We start from the raw sequence: 20,843 nt of genomic DNA on the forward strand, positions 1-20,843 counted from the left end.
CTTTCTTTTGCATGTACTGGAAATGTCTGTTTTTCCTTCATACCAGAATGATAATTCTGCTTGTAATGAATTCTAGGTACAAATTCTTTTCCCTCAAAATGTGGCTGCTATTGCTTGTGTCATCAGTACCCACAGTTGTTGAAGAGACATCTACTAACAGTCAAATGTTTATTCATTTAAGGAAGCTAGTCTTCTTTTCTCTCTGGTCATATGTGAGATTTTTCTCCTTTTCTTTAGAATTTCGAGGCTGCATGAGATATTTTCATCTGTTTATTCATTTAACAAAATTTTCCCGAACAAGTAATACAAAAGTACAAGTGATACAGCTGTGAACAAAACAGATTAGAATGTTGTTTTCTCATTTGCTTTTGTTTTGTTTGTTTTCTTACTTGGAATTCTGTTGAGTCTTAAATTCACAGAAATGAGTTAATTATTGTTTTTTAAATTTTATTTAAGGAAGCAAGACACCATCTCTCTCTTTTTCTCTTCAGCTCTTAATTCTGATGAACGCATTTTATCTTTTAGATTATCAACTCGATCTTTTTCCCCATCAATTTTGTAATTCAGCTAGTCCGTACAGTTTTTTTAATTTTGCCATTCCGTTTTTAATTTCTGTGTATTCTCTCTTCAACTCTGCTTTCTCCTTTTATGGCAGCCTGGTTTTGTTTGATGGATGCAATATTTTCTTAAATATCTCTGGGGATAGTACTTAGAATTTTTAAAAATTCTCTTCTGTTCCCTGAATTATATTTTCTCCAGAATCAATTATCATTTCAACTTTAATCTTGCATTTCACATGTTTTGCTTTCCTCCTGTGTCTGATGAGCTGTTATCTATTCATATCCATCAATGATGGATGATATGTTAACACAAGGAGATGAGACAGGTTTTCTGTCCAATTGTGTAGGCCCATTTCCCCAGTGGTCTCTCCCTTGATAACTGACAGTAGATAAGTGGACAGAGTTGTGTTTCCAGGCAGCCAATACGGATGATTAGCCAAGAACTCTTCCAAATATCAAATTGTGAAGGACTTTTCTTGTGTATTTTACCCCGGAACCCTTTTCCTCCATCTCTCCTCCTTTTCCCTTCCTCTTCTTCTTCTTAATTTTGTTTTGTGTTAGAAGTCTAGAGTTACTTTAAATTCTGTGCTACTTTTTTCTCAGGCATGAGTAATCTCTAGGAGCCTTGTGCAAGCCTATTGTTGGCTAAAAACAGTTATTAACTTGGGCCTAAGGGTAAAGCAACTGCTCCCACAGCCCCAATTTAGGTTGTGGAAAAATAGTACTAGCAATTAGGACCTAGCGTATAATTTGCAGGCCTTGGCGCAAAATGAAAATGCACGGTCCCTTGTTTAAAAATTATTAAGAATTTCAAGACAATGATAGAGCTTTAAATCAAGTAGAGGTCACTTCTAAGCATAGGGCACTATGCCACTATATGGGTCCCATGCTTATGAAGACAGCTCTGACTCGCCTTTGGGAATTTCTCCAAGTTCTACCAATAAATACCCTTAAACTCCTTGTTATTATCTTTGTTCTGTGTTTCTACTGTTCTGCTCTTTCCACCAATTCAACAACTTTTGCTTTCTACCAATCAGGAATTCCCCAGATCTTCTGGTCTGCTCATGGTACTTTACCTCACTTTCCAGTGACTTTTTTGGTTATATCCTTTTGTAAAATATATTTTCTATTATTTTGGAACTTTGAGAAGAAGAGGAAGCAAATGTCTATTTGAAACAAAACCTGGTATATTTTAATGACAAATAAGCAGAAATATATCAGTGATGAACTGATTTTAAAACCATCCATATAATTTATTAACCTTAGTAGCACCAGAGGTTACGTATTAACCAGTAGAACCAGAGCTATGTTTAGAAACACTAAAATGCTACATTTCTGGGTGCACTTGTGCACTTCTCTTTTAAAAATTTCACATTATTTCCTATATGAATTCATTTTAAAAATAACCATTCGTATCAATTAAGTTGTCAGGCTTCGAAGTTGGTGGGAGTTTCCCATTATACAAAGGAACATCACTTTACCAGAAAAGTCAACTATTTTTAAAGTCCTATTTTCTTCAGCCAAAGGATGTGATTTATATACAGAAAGATGAATGAACACTATAAATCTGAGGGAGGGGGAAGGAATTTTCTGATTTTAGCTTACTATTTTTGCTTTCTATACGTACATCTTCACAAGCTCCACCCCCATCAAAACAGAGATTTAACTGATACGTTATTACCTGGTAAAGCCTTTCAGTGAGAAGAGACTTTCATTTGCCTCTCTAGAACCTATTGTGATTTTATTAAAATGACTTATCAGAATCAGAGTCCTAAGACTTCCTTGTACATTAACATAGTTTTTTCTGTAAATTTTCTTTTGTGTGTCTAGCATTTGGCTGTTTCTAGCTATATTCTATCAATTCAGGAGAAGTGGACTTTACTAATGAAACATCATGTGAGAACCATTGTTTCAAGTCACTCATGACTACTACACTTCATGACTTTTGAGACAAATTTTCTTGTTTTCACAAAAGTTTTCTTGAAACTTACAGAATTGAAAATAGGCCAGGAAAATGAGATGTAACAATGTTATATTTTTTTCTAGAAATAATACAAGTAGATACACTGTTTTCAATGGACAGACAGGAGCCTTAAACGCAACCCACACCTTTTGATCCAACAAATCCAATTCTGGAAATCTACCCCAAAAATAATCTGAAAACCAAGCTGCATGCTAAAGATGTGAATTTCCAGGGTTTTCTTTTTTCATAACAGCAAAAAGTAGTGTGTCCTAAGAAGTGTCTGCATAGGGTTTCCCTCTAAAACAGAGTCTGGGACACACACTCAGGTAGGTAGATTATTTGTGAGGTGACTCGAAGAAACAGTAAAGGAAATGGAAGATTAAGAGAGAGAAGAAAGAAAAAGCAACAGATGGTCTATTTTGAGCTGGTTACATCTGTAGGTAACATGGGTCTGGTCCTGCTGGAAACCCTCTGAAGAACCTGGCTTTGGGCATCTCAGAGTTGGGGGACAGAGCCCCAAGCCCACAGGATGTTGTCTCCAGCTCTCATTGTATCTGAGACTTTAATAGGCCATTCCAACATCTTACCAAGCTATTGTTTCCAAGTGATATGGCATATTGTAGTACTCATGGATCTTGTGGTCATGAGCCCATGGTCAAACATCCTTTGCCCCCAAAATGGGTCACTTGGTCCAAGGCAATATTACACAGAGGATCCATGTTAGGAAGTCAAGTATAGTAGGCAATAAGACACTCATAATAGCAGAGGCATAGTGGGCAGAGAATATAAACCCATATTCTGCTGTACAAAAGCTTGGGCTAGATAAATGAATGATGAGCCTGAGTCTGAACTAAAATAGAGGCCACACAGAGAAGCGCTGAAGTGCTGAGGTGCCAAATATTTGAGTAAAGGCTTCTTGGACCTACAAAATCAGAACAGCCCCTAGCTGAGTACAGCTAAATGAGTGGCTAACCCGAGTAGAGCAGAAGATTCCATCCCAGCCTGGCCCAAATTCCTGACCCAGAGAATGATAAGAAATAATAAATCATTTTTGTTTAGAGCCACTACGTTTTGGGATGACTTACTAGCAGCAAGAAGCCAGTAGCTTCTGTTTTCGTACTCTTGGAATGCTACCTCTTAGAAGCCAGCTACCATGTAAAGTGTCTGACTACTCTGAGACCATCATGTTATAAGGAAACCCAAGCTAATAAGAAGAGGGGCTTTATGGGGGAGCTCCAAGTCTCCCTAGCCAATAGCCCTACTCAATCAGATTCACGTAATAAAAGAAGAAGAAGAAGAATCAAGTAATGCAGAAGAACTACCTTTGCAATCCACAGAACCATGAGAAATTTAAAAACAAAACAAAAGAATCATTGTTTTAAGCCCCTAACTTTTGGTATGGTTTGTTACATTGCAGTAAATCATTGAAACATATGGCTACTCCATTCTTGGGTCCATTGCATAAGCACTGACAGAGGCTGGCTAACATCCACCAGATACATTTGGCCATTCTATTGCCAAGTAACTCCTCTGTCCTGGATGCTTCCTAGAAGATACTGTTGAGCATATTTTTGTGCCCACGCTCATAGTTCCATCTGCCTCACTCTTTCCCCAGATCTTTACTAACTGCCTTATTGCCTACTAGTTAAAGATTTAGATTTCAGTCTTCTAGTCTTGCTCTGTTCAGGCCTCTAACCAACAAGCCAAAATATTTGCCAATGCTCAGACCATTTCTGTCATACAAAAATAACAGAAGTGTACTGCTGAAAGCTCTACCCACTGGAAGGATTTCATCTCATTACTGCCTTGTAGGGTATACTCCAAGGAGGGACCATAGCGTAGAAGCAGTCCATTTTCAGATATCACCAGCATATTGAGCCAACCCGTCCATGAACCAGGCTGGATGGTCTTCTCCTGTTTTGGTTGGTCACAGGGAACTCCTCAAAAAGCTATGGGTTGAGCTGAAGGAAAGGTATGGTACAAGAGAAGTAGGTAACATGGAGGGCAGGGCTACCTATCCCTATAAATTTATGCCCTCTGATTAGCTCCCAGATGTACTATATTATCATACAATATTGCAACTTTCTTTCCAACATTATGATTTGGGGGCTCCAACTCATGACAAAGTTCATGATAGGCAGTTTTAATAACATAGTTATTTGATACCCTCATTGTCAGGCATTCAGTTTCTACTACAGTCACATTCTAGAAGCCTGTCCTTTCCTGGCTGTTATGGGACTCTACTGGGCAATCTTTGCCTTGGGCTTCCCATTGGCCTAGCAGAGACTTTCTCAGAGACTCTTAATTACTGTAATGCTACCATCACTAGCAATAAGGTTTCATTGTTACCTTGTTGTTAAGTGATTTAGCCCTAATAAGCAATCCCAGGGTGATTGTCTATGTTCTAGAAATACCTTCATACTCTCCATCTTAGATGCAGACTTGAGTGCATGTTTCCTTGGGAAATGATCTCAGGAAGCAGAGTAAAGGAATGGGAGAGAGAAAGGGGGGAAAGTCAAATAAGGGTAAATTTTTAACTGGTGGGCAATTAGGGCTCAATCCCATTATGGATTGGAATCATGTAAATGCATCCAGAATTATTCTTCCAAAGAATAGGAAGCTGGAATATCTGCCAGCTCCCACTTCGTTATTATTTGAGGGTTGTTCCCAAGAGTGTTAATTTTTTTCCCTCTTAATACTTACTTCTATCAAACTTAAGAAATGCCTTAAAAGCACACGTTTTTTCAAACTCAATCCCCTGGTTCCTTATTCAGGGCTTTTTCACTACCAGAACCAGCCTTATAAAGGGGTGGAAGTAGGTGCCCACGTCTAGCAGGCATTTTCAGAAAGGCACCAGAAATCCTTTTGTGACTAAACAAGGGACCTGTCCAACAGCTTAGGGATGCTGGAAATGACCTTCACTCAAATGCAAGACCCCTTGGAGAGGAAACTGATAGAGTCAGCCCAAAGCTTGAACAACCTAGAAGAGATCCCCATGGAGGGCAGGGAAGGGACTGCATGGAGGGAGTAGAACGGTATTATGGAGAGGACCAAGGAACTAGGAAGAAATTGTTAAAGACTCTGTATTTGTTTCCTACAGCCGCTGTAACAAAATACCACAAACTGGAGGGCTTAAAACTACAAACAATTATCTAGACACTACAAGTCCAAAATCAAGATGCTGGTAAGGTTGTTTCCTTCTGGGGCCTCTGAAGGAGGAACCACCCCATGCTTCTCTCTTAGCTTCTGCTGGTTGCAGAAAGTACTTGGCAGGGGCGCCTGGGTGGCACAGCGGTTGAGCGTCTGCCTTCGGCTCAGGGCGTGATCCCGGCGTTATGGGATCGAGCCCCACATCGGGCTCCTCCACTGGGAGCCTGCTTCTTCCTCTCCCACTCCCCCTGCTTGTGTTCCCTCTCTCGCTGGCTGTCTCTATCTCTGTCGAATAAATAAATAAAATCTTAAAAAAAAAAAAAAAAGAAAGTACTTGGCAATACATTGGTTTGTAGATACATCACTTCATTCTCTGCCTCTGTCTTCACATGGTGTCTTCCCTTTGTATGTCTATGTATCTATGTCCAAATTTCCCTCTGCTTATAAGAACAACAGCTCTTGGATTACAGCCCAATCTAATCCAGTATGGTTTCCTCTTAACTTGATTACATCTGCAAAAACATTATTTCCAAATAAGGTAACACTCTGAGATTCCTGGTGGACATGAATTTTTGGGAGGACACTATTCAACCCAGTGTAGTCTCCAAAGACAAATAACTAACCACATAGCTCTGTCCTTTTGGCCACTTAGATTTGTGGCTTCGGGGGCCTACAGAGTAGCTATAATTACACACTTCTCATGGTTTGCATCATTGGATAACTGGACAATCAAAGTCTTCCCCTTGCACGTGCTAGAGCCAAAGTCTAGTGGTAAACCATGCTAAGAGCATTCTCTAGTTCAGTGCCTCCTAAACTCCTTTGCCCATAGGACCCTTTGTTCAAAAAAGTTTTTACTGGGAGTGTTCAGACAAATATAATGGAAAACAGCTGCTCTGACAGAAGTGGAGCTGGCAGGACCAGGGTATCACCCTCCTGGATCGGATTATGCAGAAAGGAGCTTCACAGAATGCGACTGGAAATCCACTTATCCACTTCTCTGTTTAGTTCAGGAAGCAACTGATAAGTGCCACTAACAACAAAATAAATACATAAGGGCTAAGAGAAGAGGTAAAGAGAAGAACAAGGTAAATTTAGAAAGGGCTAAGAAGAGACACCTTATGTTTTTGGTTGAAAAAGAAAAGTCACAAAATACCAGTCTGTGGCCTCCTGGTAATACCAGCGGAGAGGGTAAAAGGATGAAGGGAAGAGGAAGAAAGGACCTCCTTATACAAGGATTTAGAGTGGTAGCTACTATTTTATGGCCCTATGATGGACTCATGGAGGACTCTAGAGTTTCCTGGGTCAAGTTTGAGGCAATTAGCTACAAAGTGCAAGCAAGTTTACACTGAACAACTTTGAGATCTGTTTGCCAAATAAGTGGATAAACAGAAGACTTTAGGCTCCAGACTCATTAATCTAATACCTTCTGTGAGCACTCAGCACGCACACAAGGCCAAATAAAAGCATTCAATATAAATAAATCAGTAATAATTTATATCTTTTGATCTCTCCAAAGAGAACTGTTTATATGTGGAGAAAAAATAAATAAAGTGACATTTGAAGAAAGAGCCATCCCTACCCACAAACACACAAAACATTACAAAAAGTGAGACCAGGGGAAGGGGTAATTGGGTGATGGGCATTAAGGAGGGCACGTGATGTGATGGGCACTGGGCGTTATATGCAACTGATAAATTATTGAACACTACATCTGAAACTAATGATGTACTATCTGTTGCCTAATTGAATTTAAATTTTTTTATAAAGTGAGACACTAAGCCATTTGATGTGTCTTTAAAGTCTTTGCCAAAGGGGGGAATTATCTGTCAAAAAGCCAGGGTGTGTGAGTCAATGGGTCTTCTAAATTTTTCTAGAGTCATGTTCCCAAGAAAATACTTTAATTTTTGACTTAAATAGTTTAGTAGTTTAATCTATTAATTCTTTTTTATTAAAGATTTTATTTATTTATTTGTCAGAGAAAGACAGACAGCACAAGCAAAGAGACTATCAGGCAGAAGGAGAAGCAGACTTGCCACTGAGCAGGGAGCCCGACACGGGACTCGATCCCAGGACCCTGGGACCATGACCTGAGCCGAAGGCAGATACTTAACTGACTGAGCTACCCAGGTATCCATAAACTATTAATTCTAATATCTTAGAACTAGCTTAGTCTGATATAGGGCAAAGTGGTAGGTGGAAACTACTCTGATATCAAAATGTTGCTAAGCAGTATTATAATTTCTTGAAAGACCTGAATAAAGATTATTTTGCTCAGTTGACTATCTGCCACCAATTCTACCTTTTTGACTAATTCTCAGTGCAAGGCTCTTCTCATAGAGGGACTTGGTCAGCTTGGGCTACCATTACTAAACACCAGAGCCTGGGTGGCTAAAACAACAGACATCTATTACTCACAGCTCTGGAGGCTGGGAAGTCCAAGATCAAGGTGCCCACAGACTCAGTGTCTGGTGCGAGTTGCTTCCTGGCTTGCCAACAGTCACCTTTTTGTGTGTCCCCACCTGGCAGAGACAGAGAGAGAGAGGGCTGTCTTCCTCCTCTTGAAAAGACACCAATTTATCATGGTGGCTCCACCCTCAAGGCCTCATCTAAACCTAATTACCTCCCAAAGGCCTCACCTCCAAATACCATCACACTGGGGGCTAGGGCTCCCCCCTATGAATTTGGAGGTCACACAAACATTCAAGCCAGAGCAGGGGCTCTTCATCTTTTTGATTCATAGACCCTTCTGAAAGTCTAGTGAATAATATTCTTAAATGCATTTTTAAAAGCATAGAATATATTCCTAGGAAAAATAGAAAAGCTACCATAAACATGCCTGCGTGTATGTGTGCACCCACATATGCCCATCATACATATGACAGTAAACATCAGCTAGAGATGGAATTACAGTTTAGGGATCAATTCTCTCTTCCCAAAAAAAAAGGAAAAATAAATAATAAAATAAAATACATAGAATTATATGAATATCAATTACATTAAAATACAAAAAAATTACATTATCATCCCTCCACCCCCCAAAAATACAATTATCAGAATATTTTTTTAAAAACAAATTTGCAATAGGGCAATATGTGTCTTTTGTATTAACACATTAAATAATAAGATCTAGAGGCAGGTTGAACAACTATCATAATTTCAAAGGAGTGATAAGTGTAGATGATATTTTGAGAGACCTTTCAATAATCGTAATATGATGTGAAAATATCGGTGATTTCTGTTGGTTATAAGGTCAGACGTGTTGCCCATATTCATAATTGAAGAAAAGGCTAATTGTCAGTTGGAAGTGCATGAAAAGAAAAATGCAAGTTTTTCCCATCCACATATTCAGCTCCCCAGATTCAAAACTCCTCTCATTGATTTCAAAAGTTCTCCTTTTCTCACAGCTCACAAGGGTCTGGATGAAGAAACCTTCAGAAACCCCTCCTCTTACAGTTCCTGCTCATGGCTCTCTGAATAAAAATTATTCCTTATCCCACCCCCAACAGCTTGGCTAGGGATTCCTGGGGCATGGGGGGGGGGGGGGGTTTGTAGTTATCATTTCCCAAATGATGCCCTGAACCCAGGATGCAGTTTGTAAAAAGACGGAGAGAAGAGAATGAGCATTTACTGAGAACCTACTATGTGGCTGAACCACAGTCTACTGTGGACACTTTATAGTCAGTATCTCAAGACGCCCTAAGGAAAGAGAAAGAAAATGGGTTGGAGTGGATAAATGGACTGTTGCCAGTTAGCACATGACTGTCCTTGGTTTTGAATCCAAGTCTGTCTAATTCTAAAGTGCACAATCTTTTTTTAGTACATCATGCATTGCTGACACTGGGCTGGCCTCTTGACCATTCAGAATCAGTTTCCTTATCTGGATATAAGATATTGTGGATCATTTGAGAATCTGTATACAAGTGTTCTGTAAACTATAAAATACTTAGCACACGTTACTGTTGTTATAGTCATGTCACTGTTGTTATCAATAACGTCAGAAATTTGGCATAACTTCTGCAATCATCAGAAATCCTGGGCACCTAGACAATTCTGTAATAAATGAGCCCAAGTAAGGAAGATTATGTCACAGTAATGCAGGGAATAATATTCTGATTTTTCCTGGTAATTACCTTATTATTTAAGGAAACTGGGTCTTTTCCAGTGAGGAAAATAATTTGCAAACTAAGTCCCATTTAATATAATATTCACTTTCTAAGAACTTACATAAAGCAACAAAAGTAATAAAATTAATAATCTAAATATGATAAGAAAATCTCTTATTCAACACTGAGGTAAGATAAGCTTTATTCGAGGGGTCAAAATTTCTCATAATTCTTGGGCAGCAGCAAATGAATGTGCAATATCTTCTCAAATGTAAACTTGTTCTTGATTTCTTCCCCAAAGGTTTCATTGTAATGTGTGTTCACTTAAAATAAAATACTTTGTTTTGTAAATTTTTAGTACTCTTTTTTCCTGTTTACAAAAACAACATCTGCTTATTATGGAGGGGAAAAAGAGAAATGCAGATAAAAATTAAAATACCAGAGACAACCAATGTCAATTTGCTATGCAAATTTTCCAGCCAATTTTTAAACTTTTCAATAAATTCAATACTTTGTTTTCGAACTCTGACTCCTTTTAGCAAGCTGGCTCCCTTTCAGGGGATTTGGTAAGAGTGACTTTCTATATAGGGGGCAAAAATCTCTTCCCTGATAAAAGCAATACATTCCAATGATCCAACTATGCAGCAACAGTTTAAAATTATATAAGTTCCACAGATCTTTAAAACAGACACTTATTCTTTAAGAAAGACACTTATTCTTAAAAAAAAAAAATTAAGAAAAGTTGCCATCTGAAACTCAAACTAAAGGAATAGGATTGTGTTAAAACCTATCTGAGGACCTTGGGGAGAGGCAGAGGAGGACAGAGTGGGTTAAAAGAGGCTCCTGGTGGCTCAGGTCATGATCTCAGGATCCTGGGATTGAGCCCAGAGTCGGGCTCCCTGCTCCATGGGGAGCCTGCCTCTCCCTCTCCCTCTGCTCCTCCCCCCTGCTCACTGTCTCTCTCTCAAATAAATACAAATCTTTTTTTTTTTAAAGATTTTATTTATTTACTTGACAGAGACAGCCAGCGAGAGAGGGAACATAAGCAAGGGGAGTGAGAGAGGAAGAAGCAGGCTCCCAGCAGAGGAGCATGATGTGGGGCCTGATCCCAGAACGCTGGGATCACTCCCTGAGCCGAAGGCAGACACTTAACGACTGCGCCACCCAGGCACCCCATAAAAATCTTTTAAATACATACATGTGTACATACATGCATACATATATAAATGAAAGAGGCAGAGAGAAGTTCTCTCTGTGTCCCCCCAGGCCTATGTCCTATTTCCTGGGGCCTCCTGGTGGCCCTCTGGTACTCTCACACTAGCAATCTGGCGTGAGCTGGCTCCTCACCCCCTTCTTCACTGTGGGGTTGGGGATAGTAGAGGGAAAGCAGTGCCCTAGTCCTTCTGACCTTCCTTTTTCTCACTCTGCAAAGCAAAATTGGTATTCAAGTCTTCATGATCCACTGAGTTAAATCAAATGTAATTTCTGGGGACTACAGAGCTCCACATTTTCTCATCAGTTTGCTAACGCCGGCATTTCTTTTAACCAGGGCTAAATCTTCACTTCAGAAATAGAAATAACAAGATTTAGTTCCCAAAGTCTGGCTGAGGTAATGTTGCAGCATAAATAAGTTTTAATCAAAGTGTAATCAGGTGAGATGGGAAGTCATTTTGGAATACATGTGGGGGCAGGGTACCCTGGGCAAGAAGAGACTTGGAATGAGGAAATTCATGAAGATCTGATGTTTCCCAGAATAAACTTTGTTTACTTTCAGCTAATGGAGAACAAATAAAGGCCAGGCCAAATTATTTTTGTCATGCAGTTGCAAACATAGATGATACTGCATACATAACTTCAGAGATGTGTCCCTGTATGTAACACTGCCAGTCAGCACACAGGGCTTCCCTTGGAGTTCATTCATCAAGAACCCAAGATGTTGGAGCTGGATGTGACTTTTAAAAATCATCTAGTCCAACCCCCTCACTTTCAGAAGAAGAAAGCAAATCTCAAATAGTTAAATCAATTGTGAAAGATCAGCTCTCTAGTTAATAGCTAGAATGCAGGTCCCCAGGAACTTCTTACAATCTTACTTTTATTTTGTTAATGGTCCCTCTGTGTGATTTCAACATTAAGAGCCTCACATATACACTAAATGGGGTTTACCTATACAAGGTTGCTGATCTACATCTGTTTTCACTCAAGATGTTGCCACCCACTGTTTCTTTGTAACAGCTATACCACAACACTAAAGAATTAAATGACAGACACAAAAGATAGAGTGACTATGGTTAATTTTACATGTCAACTTGACTAGGCCACAGGGCGCCTAGCTATTTGTTTAAACATTATTCTGGGTGTTTCAGTGAGGGTGTTTTAGGTGAGATTAACATTTAAATCATTAGACTTGAATGAAACAGATTGCCCTCCTTAGTACTGGGTGGGCTTCATCTAATCAGTTGAAGGCCTGAATAGAACAAAAATGCTGACCCTCACCCAAGTAAGAGAAGAATTCCTGCCTGACAGTCTTCAACCTGGGATATCAATTTTTTTTTCCTACAGTTGGACCCAAACTGCAATATTAACTTTCCTGTGTCTCTAACCTACTAGCCTTCAGATTAGAACCATACCAATGAATCTCCTGGTTCTCTGGCCTACAGATTCAAACTAGAACTAAACTACTGGCTTTCCTGGGCCTCCAGCTTGTCAATTTACCCTACAGATCTTGGGTAATCATGTGAGTTAATTCCCTATAATAAATAAACTACTCAATGAATAAATGAATATCCTATTGGTTCTGTTTTTCTGGAGAATCCTAATACAGTGACCTTTCCTAATGTTCTCATGTTGTGTTTCTCATGTACCTCAAAATACACTTTCAAGGAAACTTTACGAGCTTTTGCCCAGCTGTCAATATAAACCATTTAGTACCACCGCCGTAGTTCATATACATTAAAGAACAAAGGATTAGAATGAACATGAACTCCCAAAAGTCATTGCTAAAATGAATACTGTAATATTCTGGTTGTCTTATGTTGATCATCTGAGAAATAAGGAAATTAAGTTCCTGGACTGATAAAATGTTATTACTGGATCAGAAGTTCTTCAGGAAATTAAGTCAGGCTGGTGGTGATTGGCCAGAAAATGGGAAGAGAAAGAAGAGTCTGATAAAAATAGCAATAACCAGCATTTATTTGGTTCCTACTATATTCCAGACACTTTGCAACATTTATTCATCCAACAGATATTATCGAGCACTTTAAATGTGCCAGACATTGTTCAGGGTTCTAGGGATACAGCTCTGTAAAAACAGACTTGATTTCCTGCTCTCATGGATCTTATAGTTTGGAGAAGGAAGATAGGCAAGTAACAAAAGTGGTAGAGAAAAATAAAGCAGGGAGGAGGGAGAGGTAGTACCAGGTGGAAAGGGGTTATCGTTGTTGGTAGGGTTGTCAGAGAAGACATTACCAAAGCTGAGGTAACACTTGAGAATAGAGCTGAATGAAGGAAGTGAGGGAACAAGTCATATGGGGGACATTTTTCAGGCATGGGACTCAGTAAGTGCAAATGGCCTAAGGCAGATGGATGTTTGTATACTCCAAGAACAACAAGAAAACCAGTGGGGCTGGGACTGAGTTTTTAGCGAGGAAAGAGAAGTGGAAGATAAGGTCATAAAAATAACAATGAGCCAGATCATGCAGTCTTGAATGAGATAGACAGTAATGGTGGTATAAATGAGATAACTGGGGCTTAGAGTGCTTTGTAATTTTCCCACAACTCAGCTAGTAAATGATGGAGCCTAGCATTGACATATGTATATCCATCTGGGTCTAAAGTCTTTACTCTTTCCACTTCATTACGTTGTTTTTCCAGAAAAAGCTTCAAGGCTCTCCAGTTGTTTTGTGTATCCCTAGTATAGTATTTTCAGTAAATATTTGTCTTTTTTTTTTTTTTTAACTACCCAACATATCACATATCCTTCCTCCTTGGAGGGAAATCCCCATTGTGTGAATCTTGGCTTGCCATAGTAAAACCAAATGACCACACAGTACTTCTCCCTAGCCCATAGCAGCTGGAGTGAGAGCATGGAACCTGGGTCAACTCAATGCCTCTGCCCTAGACTTTGAACCTTGAGGGTGTAGTCCACAAGGACAGGGTCAGGTGGCCGTCTGGGGCATCTAGCAATGCTGGTGGCAGAGGCAGTAGGAGGAGGAGCACACTGACCAGAGGTGCCTACAGCAGGACCTTGGTTGTATTCCTTGATTCCTCCCATTTTCTCAGGCTGATTTCAGCACTGCTACCAATGTTGCAAGCCAAAAGAGGTGAGGGAATGTCTCCTTCAGCTCCAGTGAGGTACTCCTGTAGGGAAAAACTGTGCAAGACTTTGGAAAGGAAAAAAAGATTACTGAGTGTCCTCTTTAACATACCCTTCCTGGCTATCTCCGCCTTTTATCCTTTTTGAGCTATTTTAAAACTCAGTAATTTGTAGAAAGCTGAAAGTAATACAAATGATTCTTCTACATACAAGTGCAAATTAGTTGTGTTCGATAGAATGCATTCCCACTTTCCTATATAATTGGGTGGTACTTTAAATTCACCTTTCAACCAGTTACACGTTCTCTCACACTCCCTCAGTAATTAATGGGTTAAAATCTACACCGTGTCATATTTACTTGTTAAATCATTTCCATATGCTTTAGCTGTCTATACATATGAATGTAAGTCACGTTGGAGTTTTTCAACCAGTAACATCTTACTGTTTTCCTTAACAATTAGTAAGTTAAATAAAATCCATGATGCATGTTCATTTTATATTTGTATCAGAGGCATGATTTTGCCACTTGAAAATATTATTCTTTAACAATATGGAATAGGAAAATCACATCATTGTCCTGTCTTTGGCTCAGACTCTCTCCTCCTGACCTCCATCCACCACATGCAGCCACATACTTCAAAAAGACAGGAGCCCCCAGTGCTGGCCTTAGCTCTCACCTTAACCAACTTGTTAATTCACATAGCCTCCCGACTTCAGTTCCCTCATCTTTGAAATAACGAGGATGAATTCAGTATTCTTTAAGATCCAATTCAGCTCTGGGACACCTGGGTGGCTCAGTCCCTTGGGTGTCTGCCTTGGGCTCAGGTTGTGATCCTGAGGTCCTGGGATTAAGTCCCACATTGGGCTCCTTCCTCGGTGGGGAGACTGCTTCTCCCTCTGCCTGCCACTCGCCCTGCTTGTGTGCTCTCTCTCACTCTCCCTACCACCGACAAATAAATAAATAAAATCTTAAAAAAAAAAAAAAAAAGATCCAACTCAGCTCTGACTTCTCATGACTGACTGTGTTACATGCCTTAGTTTTCTCCCCACTGTCTTTCGTGAGTTTCTCATCTCTTTTCCCAGACACCGCTGTATTTATTTCCCCTTATTTCACTTTCTGCCATAGCATGCCCTATTTTCCTTCTCTTACTTTCTCAAGGTTCAGTTCCTCGATATTCAGCTCCCTGTCTCCCCACATCTCAATAAACACACACACACACACACACACACACACACACACGAATACAAACCTCTTGTGGGAACCAAAAGACAATAACAAACTTATAGTTATTAGCAGATTACATGGAAGAAACAAGTAATTTCCCTCTGCTTTGCCCTTAATCCTTCCAAAGGAACTACCTCAAAACAAAACAAACAAGTGTTTCACTGAAAAACAAATGAGTTGAACAAACAAACCACTTTGATCTCACTGTTCAGAGGTAGATAATAATAGCACAAGCGATGGGCTTTCTTTTTTCTTCTCCATTCCCCTTGCCTGAACCGTACTCAGGCTTCCCTGGCTGGGTCAGGAGAATGCACATTCTGAAGCTCCCTTTGTAGCTTCCATAGACAACGGCTCAGGCGTGCTATGCCAGAACTCGGACGTTCCGGATTCTCTCCCTGTGCTTTACACAACCAAGCCAGTGTCCTTGAGGTCAGCCATCCGCAGGGAATCTGATCTTACAAAATGCTTTAATGGGCGTTTTTCTACCAAGTTCCATTAAGAATTCAAATGGATCTAAAGAAAAGATCCAGGAAGAAAGCCAAATTAGATTCTCCGAAGAGTTGTTTCCAGCAGTCATTGCAGGCCAGTGTGATGTGATTTCTGAGCTTTCTTAGAGCTCGTAAAATGTCACAGGGTGTTTGGAGGTTGAAGGGATTGTGCCAAACAGAAAAGCAAGAAGAACTTCCAGGCCAAGGATATCCATGTGCAAAGTACAGACTCTTCAAAGGACCCCTGTCGTTCAATGTGGCTGCAGCAAGGGGGCCCCCCGTAGGGGCAGGGAGGGGGGAGGGGAGAGGATGAAGAGGAGGCAAGACCAGGAAGACAAGGCAAGGGCTGGACTACGAGGGCCACGCTGCTGCCTGTACCACCAGGGAGCTCACAAAAGGAAATCTCTGTCAGATTTGCCACCTGGTTAGTTTATAATTCTATAAAATGTTACTTCTGAAATGTCCCCTTCGGGGTACTCATTCAAACCAATAGCATTTCCCCAGAGACAAATACCAAGTAGTCCTTTGACCCTAAATATTTGCTGAAAATAGGTGTGCAGTGGGGAGTTTTGTTTTTCTCCATGCAAACACGTGACTGGTCATCTTTCTCGCCCACACCTCACCTCCCAGCAGCAAGAACGCAGGGAGCGATCAGCAGTAAAGTAAACAAGCGTAGTTGCAATGACTCCAGATACCTCGTGGTGCATTAACCACCGGGAATTTGGGTGGAAGAACATGATCATCTCTGTCAGAGAATTTCAAGCACATATTCACCTGATTGATTTTGGTCTCCTGGGGATAATCTGGACAGGTGATGCTTCAGCCGCCTTGTTTAATGACTAGCACCGGGGAGGGCATGGCTCCCATGCTGGTAAACTTATGATGAGGACAGGCTTGGAAAGAGGGACTGCCACTTTGATAAACTCACATGGTTGCTTGAATCTAAAATCTCCTGTTCCAAGGCACGACCAGCCCAGAACAGACTCAAGAAAGCAGGTTTGCCTTCAATGTGCTCCAAACTCGCACACACCTTCATTCTTGTTTTGTCCCTTTCCTACTGAGACACACCACGCATCTTAGTCAGCTCAAGCTGCCATAACAAAATGTCATAGACTGGGTGCTCAGTGGGAATTTATTGTCACAGGCTGGAGCCTGGGAACTAAAACCAAGTTGCTGGCAGGATCAGTGAGTGGTAAGAGCTCCTCTCCTTCAGCAGCAGACAGGTGCCATGGGGCTGCATCTTCACGTGGCCTTTCCTCTGGGCTCAGAGAGAGCAAGAAATCTCCTCCTTTTTCTCAGGGCACTAATTCCATCATAAAGTCCCCACCCTCATGACTTCATTTAATCTACATACCTTGCAATGGCCACAACTCCAAATACCATCACACTGGAGGTGAAGGCTTCAACATATGAATTGAGGGGGAGGGGGACACAAATATTTAGTCCATAACATTCCACGCCTGGCCCCTCAAAAGTCATGTCCTTTTTGCAAGCAAAACACATTCATTCCATCCCAACGGCCCCATGAGTCTTAACTCATTCTAGCATCAACTTCTAAAGTCTAAGGTCCAAAGTCTCATTTAAATATCATCTAAATCAGATATGGGTAAAACTTGAGAGACATTCATCCTGAGGCAAAATTCCTTTCCAGCCGTGAACCTATGAAACCAGACAAGTCATGTGCTTGCAAAGTGCAACGGTGGGACAGGCATAGGACAAACAGTCCTGTTCCAAGAGGGAGAAACAGGAAAGAGGGAAAGAGTGGTGGTCCTATCTAAAGCCTAGCAAGGCAAATTCCATCAGATCTTAAGACTTAAAAAAACCTCTTTGGTTTGATGCCCTGCCTTCAGAACCCACTGCGACAGCAGTCCCACTTCCAACGCTTTGCCAGACAGGAGTTGCACCTCAATGTTTGGGGGGGGGGGGGGCTCCTAAGGTTCCAAAAGGCAGCTCTACTCCTGAGGCATGGATGGGATCTTTCTGGCACAAAGAAACAAGAGAGAAAGCCCTACCCTTTGAAACTGAGAAAGAGACAGTCTTGCCTCTGCACCCCTGATGAGTGTGGTAGTCCTCATGATCTCGGGATCTCCTTCCCGGTCATTCTTCCCTTTCCTTGACGAATAGCACACATTCACAGCCAAATAGGTCTATGGTCTTATCTTACAGAATCCAAGAAGTCTGGCACCCTTTCTTCATTTTGTCCCCTCTCTAACTGTTCAGTTCAAATTGGCAGGGTTTCTTCTATAATCCCATAACTTTTATCAAGTGATAGTATATTCATTCCCTTGGTATTCTTTTCAGAACATGCTTTGTCATTTTTTGCAATATGGACAGGTGAGAATTTTCCAAATATTCAAGTTCTGGTTCCTTTTTGCATAATAATTCCTTCTGAAATTCATCTGTGTCTTCTCTCATTTTACCCTTCTCTCACCTCTCTGTTCTCTCATTCCTCAGTCAGGGGAGAAGCCACTCCTTCAACACCTTCTTAGAAATCTCCTCAGCTAAATACCTAATTTCATCACTCACAAGTTATACCCTCCACAAAACACCAGAACACAAATTCTTTGCCACTTCATAACAAGGATCACCTTCCCTCCATTTTCTAATAAGATGTTCCTCATTTCCATCTGAGACTTCCCAGAATCGCCCTTAATGTCCATATTTCTAGCATGCACCTCAAAACTCTCCCAGCCTTTACCCATTACCCAGTTCCAAAGCATCTTCCACATTTTTAGGTATTTGTTACAATAGCACCCCCACTTCATATATTCATATATATATGAATGACACAGAGAGAGAGAGATTGATTGGTTATAAGGAATTGGCTTACACAGTTATGGAGACTGAGACGTCTCAAGATCTGTATTTGGCAAGTTGGGAGACCCAAGAGAACCAAACATATGTTTCACTCTGAGTCCAAGTCCAAAGGCTGGAGAAGACTGATGTGCCAGCTAAAAGTCAGGCAGAGAAAATTCTTTCTTTCTCAGCCTTTTATTCTATTCAGGCCTTTTGACAGATTGGGTGAGGCCCACTCATACTGGGGCGGACAATCTGCTTTACTTAGTCTACTGATTCAAATGTTAACCTCATTCAGAAACATCCTCACAGACATACTCAAATAGAATGTTTAACCAAATATCTGGGCACCTCGGAGCCAGGTCAAGCTGACATATAAAATTAAGCATCACACCAAGTCAATCTACCTTGACCTGATTTCTCATCTGTTCCTCACATGTTTTACCCTAGCTTCACCTGTTTATCACAATTTTCTGATCTGGTCCAATAATCAGAGCCTAAGAGACTGCTTGATTGCCCTAAAAATTACTACAAAGATAATCATGAGTGCAAATGACTTAACGATTATTCTGCCTATTCCATTTAACTTGTACTTAAGAAAAAAATTTCTGTTGTATTGTGGTAAAATACATATAACATAAAATTTATCATTTTAACCATCTTAAAATGAATAATTTAGCAAGATTAAGTACCTTAACAATATCGCACAGCCATCACCACTATCTATTTCCAGAACTTTAGCAACACCTCAAAAGGAAATCCCATACCCATTCCCTGCTCCCCAGCCCCTGGTAACCACTAATCTGCTTTCTGTCTCTATGCATTTTCCTATTCTGGGTATTTCATATAAATGGAATCATATACTATGTGACCTTCTGGCTTCCTTCACTTAGCTAAAGAATGTTAGAAGGTGAAAATGGAAAGTAGAATATATTTTGTGCTATAAATATTTTGGGGAATCTTTAAAATTACACCAGCTTCTGGGGCTCCTTGGTGGCTCAGTTGGTTAAGTGTCTGCCTTTGGTTCAGGTCATGATCTCAGGGTCCTGGGATCGAGTCCTGCATCGGGCTCCCTGCTCAGTGGGGAGCCTGCTTCTCCCTCTCCCCCTGTGATCTCTCTTGCTACCACTTTCTCTTTTAAATAAATAAAAATCTTTTTTAAAAAGATTACACCAACTTTCTATTTAACTATTTCATTTTACCAAAACTTGGGGAACTTATCTGTGATCCATCTCTCCCCAGACATTCCACTTTATGTTATTCTTTTCTTGCCATAGAGGTTTGAGGCAGCCAAACACAACCTATCATCAGGCCAGGATGGAGGGTGTGAGGACACTTCAGAGAGTCCATTTCCCCCATCAGAGAGGCCTTCCTTCCCTGCAAGTGACCTGGCAAAACCATGGGAGTCATAAGGTCATACAGCCCTGAGGGACATGAGGATGTTTGTCCCCTGACACTTTAGGTCTTGATGAAAATAAAAGCAAGCACATCTCTGGCAGCAAAGTGAATTATTCATGGGCTTTATTTAAAAAGACAGTATTTATAGGAAAAAGAAATGGACACCATTTCAATTCCAAAAAATCATTTCCAGAAAAAGAACATTCCTAATCAAATGTGAGTCAAAGATACTGCCTTCACATTTCACACAGCACAGCTACTGAATTATCAAAGGATCCCAGGTTTGCTTGGATACTGGTTTCTACAATGTGGGTAATGTGAAAGGATACATAGCTTTACTGGGAATGTGCTGTGCAGATGGCCAGCCCAGACTACAAGTCTGCTAAGTTTTATGGGAAACGAGCAGTTTGGCAGCCCCCCAGTCTAAAGGGTCTGAGAATGGCATGCCAGCAGGGCTCAGGCCGCAGGAGTCTTTCTGAAACACTGGAGCCCTGGAGGCCCCACTTGAGGGTTTTAGGCTGTGCCACGGATTTTATGTGCTACAAGCTCCCACAGCTTTCTTTGGTCTAACAAACGTACCTAAGCAGAAAGCTTTACTTTCTCAGCTCTTCCTTTTTACTCAGCATCTCTTTTTATTAATAACCAAATGCAAATAGGTTGCAAATATTTTTAGTCTTTATTTCTATCCTGTTACTATTTATGTTTTTGCCAAGATCAAAGTCTAGATTCATCCTCAAATGAGTTCATGTTGTTTTCCTGCTTCTGTTTCAAAATATGGACCACGTAGTCTTTATAATTTTATTCCATGATGACTAGCTTAGATTTAATCATATACACAAGCTTTGGTA

General features: G+C 40.5%; 1 protein-coding gene across 1 annotated transcript in view; it reads right to left on the minus strand.

The window, feature by feature from the left end:
• Positions 1-8,104: 8,104 nt before the first annotated feature.
• The window catches only part of LOC123793232 (uncharacterized), a 48,079-nt gene continuing 35,340 nt past the window's right edge, over positions 8,105-20,843 (minus strand). Inside the window, exon 4 of the mRNA XM_087866496.1 lies at positions 8,105-8,192. The gene's annotated coding sequence lies outside the window, so the exon portion shown is untranslated. The remainder of the gene's footprint in view (positions 8,193-20,843) is intronic.

This window comes from Ursus americanus, chromosome 13 (genome assembly GCF_024610735.1).
Source record: "Ursus americanus isolate L20-20 chromosome 13, mUrsAme1.1.p, whole genome shotgun sequence".
NCBI classification, from domain to species: domain Eukaryota; kingdom Metazoa; phylum Chordata; class Mammalia; order Carnivora; family Ursidae; genus Ursus; species Ursus americanus.